Source organism: Vigna umbellata, chromosome 5 (assembly GCF_029865625.1).
Source record: "Vigna umbellata cultivar VRB3 chromosome 5, Vumbellata_1.0, whole genome shotgun sequence".
Classification (NCBI taxonomy): domain Eukaryota; kingdom Viridiplantae; phylum Streptophyta; class Magnoliopsida; order Fabales; family Fabaceae; genus Vigna; species Vigna umbellata.
In genome coordinates, this window is record NC_142169.1 from 39,307,448 (window position 1) to 39,314,007 (window position 6,560).

General features: G+C 27.0%; 1 long non-coding RNA gene across 1 annotated transcript; it reads right to left on the reverse strand.

The window, feature by feature from the left end:
- Nucleotides 1-2,828: 2,828 nt before the first annotated feature.
- LOC148198325 (uncharacterized) lies at nt 2,829-4,445 on the reverse strand. Its single transcript, XR_015786643.1, has 3 exons — nt 4,325-4,445; nt 4,071-4,128; nt 2,829-3,112 (listed from the first exon to the last, which is right to left on the reverse strand). It is a non-coding gene; the product is annotated as an uncharacterized LOC148198325 (long non-coding RNA).
- Nucleotides 4,446-6,560: the final 2,115 nt, after the last annotated feature.

Genomic DNA, 6,560 nt, shown 5'->3' on the forward strand with positions numbered 1-6,560 from the left:
AATTGCTTGCTTTGTTCCCAGTTTGGCTGCAACATGTCAAGTTAGTCCACCATTTTAAAAAAGTTTCAATTACGTCCAAACTTGGTTTAAAAGTGTCAATTTCGTTCAAACGTAGTAAAATTTGCATCAATCAAGTCCCTTCCGTTAATTCTACAGAAACGGACGTTAATTTTTTTCTCTCTCCTCTGCTCCTCTGCTATGTTTCTCTGTGCAACAGCAGACCCTCTCTTTCTTTTGAATATTTGCATACACTAAAATTTATTTTAATATTTGAATTTAAATGAATAGTTTAGATTAAGAGATACATATAATGTAATTGTTATATATAAAGAGGTTAATTAAAATAGGAAGATAATCAAATGGTTCACATTTCTGGAATGGAAGAGTCTCCATTTACTGTCAAAAGAGAAGGATCCACTCCATAAAAGAAAATTTTTATTAACAAACTATTTAATTACTAGTTAAAACTGAACTTGATTATTATAAAACAATAATTTTTTAGTTAAACTGTATTTATAAATTATAATAGAAACATGTTTTAAATAGTTTGGAGAGTTATGTATAGACCAATTAAATTAAAAATTATAATTGCAGAAATATCATTTACCTTCTTTAAAATGATGTTAAAGAAGATTTTAATATTATGTGTGACATTTATATGTCCTCTAGATTTAGAATTCACATTCGTCTCAACTATAATTTTAATAAAAATAAAATTAATCTACCTGATATATTTAGTAAACAACACATTTCTCTTATTTTATTTAAAGATATAATATTGAATAAAAATATAAAAAGGTAAAAAATAAAGTTTTAAAAATATAAGCGTATGTTTTATATAAATAAAATACGAAAAAATATTTATTAAAACATAAAGAAAGTAATTTTATTAAAATAAAAGATATTGAAAATTATTTAAAAGTTTTTCGTTCTTTCAAACTTTTCATTGAAATGATTATTTGTTTACACCTTTTTATTTTCTTAAAATATTGATTGACCAAATTAGACACTACCATATAGAATATGATAGACAACTTTTAGTGCAAATGCATTATTTTCATCCCTATAACAAAAATTATAACCGTTGCTTCACTTTGTCATTGTGATCACTATAACTATTCATTTAGTGTATGCAAATATTCAAAAGAAAGAGAGGGTCTGCTGTTGTGCAGAGGAGCAGAGCAACAGAGGAGAGAGAAAAAGAATTAAGGTCCGTTTATGTGGATTTAACGGAAGGGACTTGATTCAAGCAAATTTTACTACGTTTGGACGAAATTGACACTTTTAAACCAAGTTTGGACATAATTGAAACTTTCTTAAAATTGTGGACTAACTTGACACGTTATAGCCAAACTGGAGACAAAACAAGCAACAAGCAATTAAACCTATATATATATATATATATATATATATATATATTCTTTCTCCCAAAATCTTAAAACACAATTATTGCATTGACGCCATCCTCTTTTATTTATGAAAATGAGAATTAAAAAGGATATGACATTTATAAATAAATTTGATGTAACATTATAACCAACGTTTCTTTTTCTTTCTTTCAAAGCAATTACATCTCATTTCTCTTCCTTTGAAAAAATAAAAAATAAAATTGGGTAGTATTCTGACACACTGCCATACTTAGGAAGAAAAAGCAATGTGAACTTGATTTTAGTCGTAGACGAACGGACTTAATTGTGGTATTTGAGGTAGAATTTAAGCCATTTTTAATTTCTTCAATGCATTGTATTTAGATCGTACATGAAAGAAGAAAAAGAGTAATTTGGATTTTGTATACTACGGCCAATATCAAATGTTATGAAAATTGATAGCCACCACTAGAGGGAAGATTTATTGACACCTAGCATGGAAGGTTTTTAGTCAAACATCAAAGTATAAATACAAATTTATGGAGACAAACTTATCAATAAATATAGATAGCAAAATTACAATAAATAAATAAAATTTATCTAGAAATACAAATAAGTTAAAAAATTACCTTTTTATAAATTCAAATATAAGTTGAAAATAAAAAGTTTATACCAGATCATTTCTATAAACTAACCTATTATAAATTAGGCTTAATACCCTATTTTGTCCCCAATTTTGCTCGAAAATGTCAAATTAGTCTATCTTTTAAAAAGTGCGTCAATTACGTACTCACTTAATAAAATTTGTATAAATGAAATCCCTTCCGTTAAATCTGTACAAACGGCGTTAACTATTTTTCCACTACAAGAAAAAGTTGAATTACATACAACCAAAATCCGTATATAAGACCCAAAGTCCGTATATAGCACTTGGTTACATACAACTTATATACGGACAAAAATCCGTATATAAAATCATCGTAGCTAAATTATATACGGATATATCCGTATATAAATTATATACGGATAAATCCGTATATAATTTATATACGGATAAATCCGTATATAATTTATATACGGATAAATCCATATATAATATCTGTATATAATATATAAAAGAAAATATTTTTTTTACATACGGATAAATCTGTATGTAACATACAATAGAGAAAAAAAAATTTATTTGTAAAAATAAAAAGCTTTAAAACAAAGAAACTTACAATATAAATGGGTGATAATATAGTGATTAAAAAGTCTTGGTAAAAGTAAAAATTATAATTTAGTTGTTAGATATGTAAAAAACATCTCAATCATATTTTGTATAATTTAAGGACAAATTGATCTTCTTTGACATTACAACATAATTATTATTTTTTTACATATTAAATAACTAAATCAAGATGTACCAAGATGATTTGCCTTTATCATAAAACTACTACAAAATCATAAAAGGAAGTGCAAGTGATGGAAAACTTGTATAAACTGACATAACATGGATGACATGTTAGCATCATCATTTATTCATTACATGGATATCTCAAACCACTTTCATCTTCAGGAGTGAACAATTACACTCAAAATTTATGAACAGAAAAGAATGAGAACATTACATTTTTGTAACTAATTTATCTATACAAATACTCACAAACAGAATTGGAGTACTTGGCAACGGATCAAGCTGATACTCAGACTTCGTCAAAGTCACTGTTTTGGAATGTATTTCCTTCCACCTCATTGTCAAGTTTCTGCAACACAGTGAATTTTGTCATTGAAGACAATAATCCAAGTTAATGTATAAGTATGTCAAACCTATGCAAAAGAAACAAAAACAACAAATCAAATACCATAAAAAACCAATTCTTCCATTATTTTTTTCATCAGTCAAAGAGAATGGCTGGTGCAAATTAGGTTCTTTACTGACAAGTAACAATTAAGTTGCTTAGGAATTAAAGGAAACGTAGCTAGAATTATGCATTACACAAATGTGACGGGAATAAGTTCTATCACTTGAAATAATGACAGCAGACAAGACCTTACTAGTATTGCTTGACTCAGCTTTTTTCCTAGTTTTTCTTGTACTTAAAAAAATGGTGAAAAACTCTTCCGGATTAGGGAGCTGATGATAAAAGAAAGGCAGGGATAAAGTGGGTTTTAGACAAGAAAAGGAAAACTGACTGAAGTAGTTTTTAGAAATAAGTTGCACATTCTAGCCTCGTTTTTTCTCTCATTTAAAAATAATTGAAGCAATGTTGTATGGAGAAACAAAGCTGCAAAACAACTTTTACTTTGTTTTTAGAACTCTAGTATTTTGAAAAAAAAGTGAACCAAACAGAGAGGAAAACATTATCCTTTATTTTTCCATTTTGACCACAGAAAATAAATTTGATCACAGGACAACAACAACTCAATTTCCTTTCAAATATGAAAAGAAAGAGATGATGAGCTGAACTTATATTAACTCCTTAGCTTGTTCTTTTATCAGGAAAAAAAAAATTCTAATGTAGTATTCATTCCATCATAGAAACAGTAATATAAGCAGTGGCAGCAACAAGCATGTTTAGATACTATGGAAGGATTGAGGAACAAAAATACTAGAGGAAAAAGACAATTGTGTTATTTGATTACAAGGAGTGCTATACAGATATATAATAGAGCTTATCGAAAAAATATATATAAATATATACTGGAGATTCATACACGTACTTTGGTAGGTATATCAGCTGGAAACAAATTTATAGCTGTTGCATTGAATTCAAATTCACTGCAGACGACATAAATTTCACATCAGAAACATGCACAAAGCAAGAAGACCATTTTTGAAGGTAATCAACAAAAGTTACAGTAAAAAACAAGATGATGAATTTAATATACCCCCATAATCAACAAAGTTCGAACAATAAAAGAGGAAAAAAGTTGCAAATAGTCATCATAAGGTGTGTGGATGAGAATCTCTATACCATTTGGAGAGTACTAGCTTCCAAACATATGGGATGAAGAACTCCTCTTGGTAACTCTCTTGTTCATATGTGAAGTGCAGTTGAGTAAACATCTGTCAAACAAGATACAGTCTTACAGAAGCAAAGCAAGTGATAAAGAGAAACCACAGCAGGTAGAAGCACTATAAATAGTAACCAAATATGGATAAAAAACATGCAAAAACACGTTTTAAACCTTTTCTCATAGCCACTAATAGCTGGAAACTGAACCCGTATATTGCGTTTTATTTTCAAATCATCTTAACAAAAGTATTAACTAGTTTTATATATTTTTAAGTTGGAATTTGGGAGTTTGTTTCTATTTTCATTCCTAAGAATTGAACTCCAAGAATTTTAAGTACAAGGAAATTTTGCTTAAACCCGATTAAATCACAGTCGTGTTCTTTCTGAATTTAATATACAGATTCATATCCTTATATTTTTAATAAACGACACTTTAAAAAAATGGTATTAATTTTCCTTATTTTATTTAAAAATATCACATCGACTAATATATAAATAAGATTTAAAATATAAAAAGGTAAACAATTCATGTAAGTAAAATAAAATAAAATATAATTTTATGAATAAAGTGAGAAAACGAGTGTCACACTATTAAAAATGTAAAAAGTGGTGATCATTTACTAAAAATATTAGGGAGATTAATATGTATTAAAAAATTAAGGGAATGTGAGTGAATATACATTTATTTGAAAAATAAAATACGTGAATATCTATTTTAGTATTAAAGAGAGAATATTAGGGAGATTAATATGTATTAAAAAATTAAGGGAATGTGAGTGAATATACGTTCATTTGAAAAACAAAATACGTGAATATCTATTTTAGTATTATAGTGTGTGTAAATTAATGAAACAGTAGATAGTGAAAACCTATTGGGTTGCACATAAAAAGTAGAAGAGAGAGAATAATAGTTAACGTTGTTTGTACGGATTTAACGGAAGAGATTTCATTGATACAAATTTTATTAAGTGAGGACGTAATTGACGCACTTTTTAAAGGATGAACTAATTTGACATTTTCGAGCGAAACCGGGGACAAAATAGGGTATTAAGCCTATAAATTATTTAATTTAGGAAAAAAGTTAATTTATTTTTCTTGTTTCTTTGTTTCATAAGTGTTTAGTGAAAAGGTTTGACCACACATCCTAATAAATTAAATTTTGATTCTCATTATTTTTTATGTTTGAAAAATTAATAACCTAATTAAATTTAGTTGTGTTTGTCTTTAAATTTTACTTATGAGATCCTCTATCAATATGTTTATAAGTTATATATGTAAAAACTCAGAAAATCACATTTTTTTAGAAGTTACAATGATTTAAAAATAGTGAAACTTAACTATTTTAAAAATTAAAAGGTTTTAGTATAAATAGATTTGTTATGAACGAGTTTCATTATTTTAAAACACACAATCTCTCTAGAAACCATTTTTCTAGAATTTTCTGACTTCTCTCTAGGAGTTCTTACTCCTTGTACATCTGCGTATAGATCAAAGACCTCCTGAGCGATCCTTGAGGGGAGATCTTCCAATTTATCTGATTAGTTTCTACGAAAAAGTAAGGTAGTGATAAATGTATATTTATGCCTCATTTAGCCTTTAATATTGAATTATTAATTGGTTTTTGTACTTTAATAGGATATTTTAATTAAAAATTTTTATAATTGGGTTTATTTAGCATGAGATACCAAAACATGTTCAAAATAAATTTTTACTTGCATAAATGTTCTTTGAATATTTTAAGTTGTGTTAGTGCAGTTGGAGCTAAGTTGAACTCATTTATTGGTTAAAGTTTCATGACACCTTAAAGATAAATTCAAGCATATCAAATAATCAAGACCACAAGAAGTCAATCTAAGGGAACATTGAAAAGTGAAGAAATTTGGCTAAGCCAAAAAGAGGGAACCGACAACAAAAATTTGATCTTGTGATTTTCTCTATTTTTTCTACAAAAAGGGCTTTGATAATTGATAAATGTTTATGATAAAAAATAACTTGGGGAAATATATCTTAAGATATTTTATTTGATATTGTTAAATAATTACCTTATTTAACTATATCAGTAAATATCAAAAGATAATATTTGCCAATTATTTTTGAATCTAGAAAAGATATTTTCAAATATTTTTAGATTTCTACAACAAGCAAATATATATTGAAGATATTGGATTTTTTAAAAGATAATTAGAGGAGATTA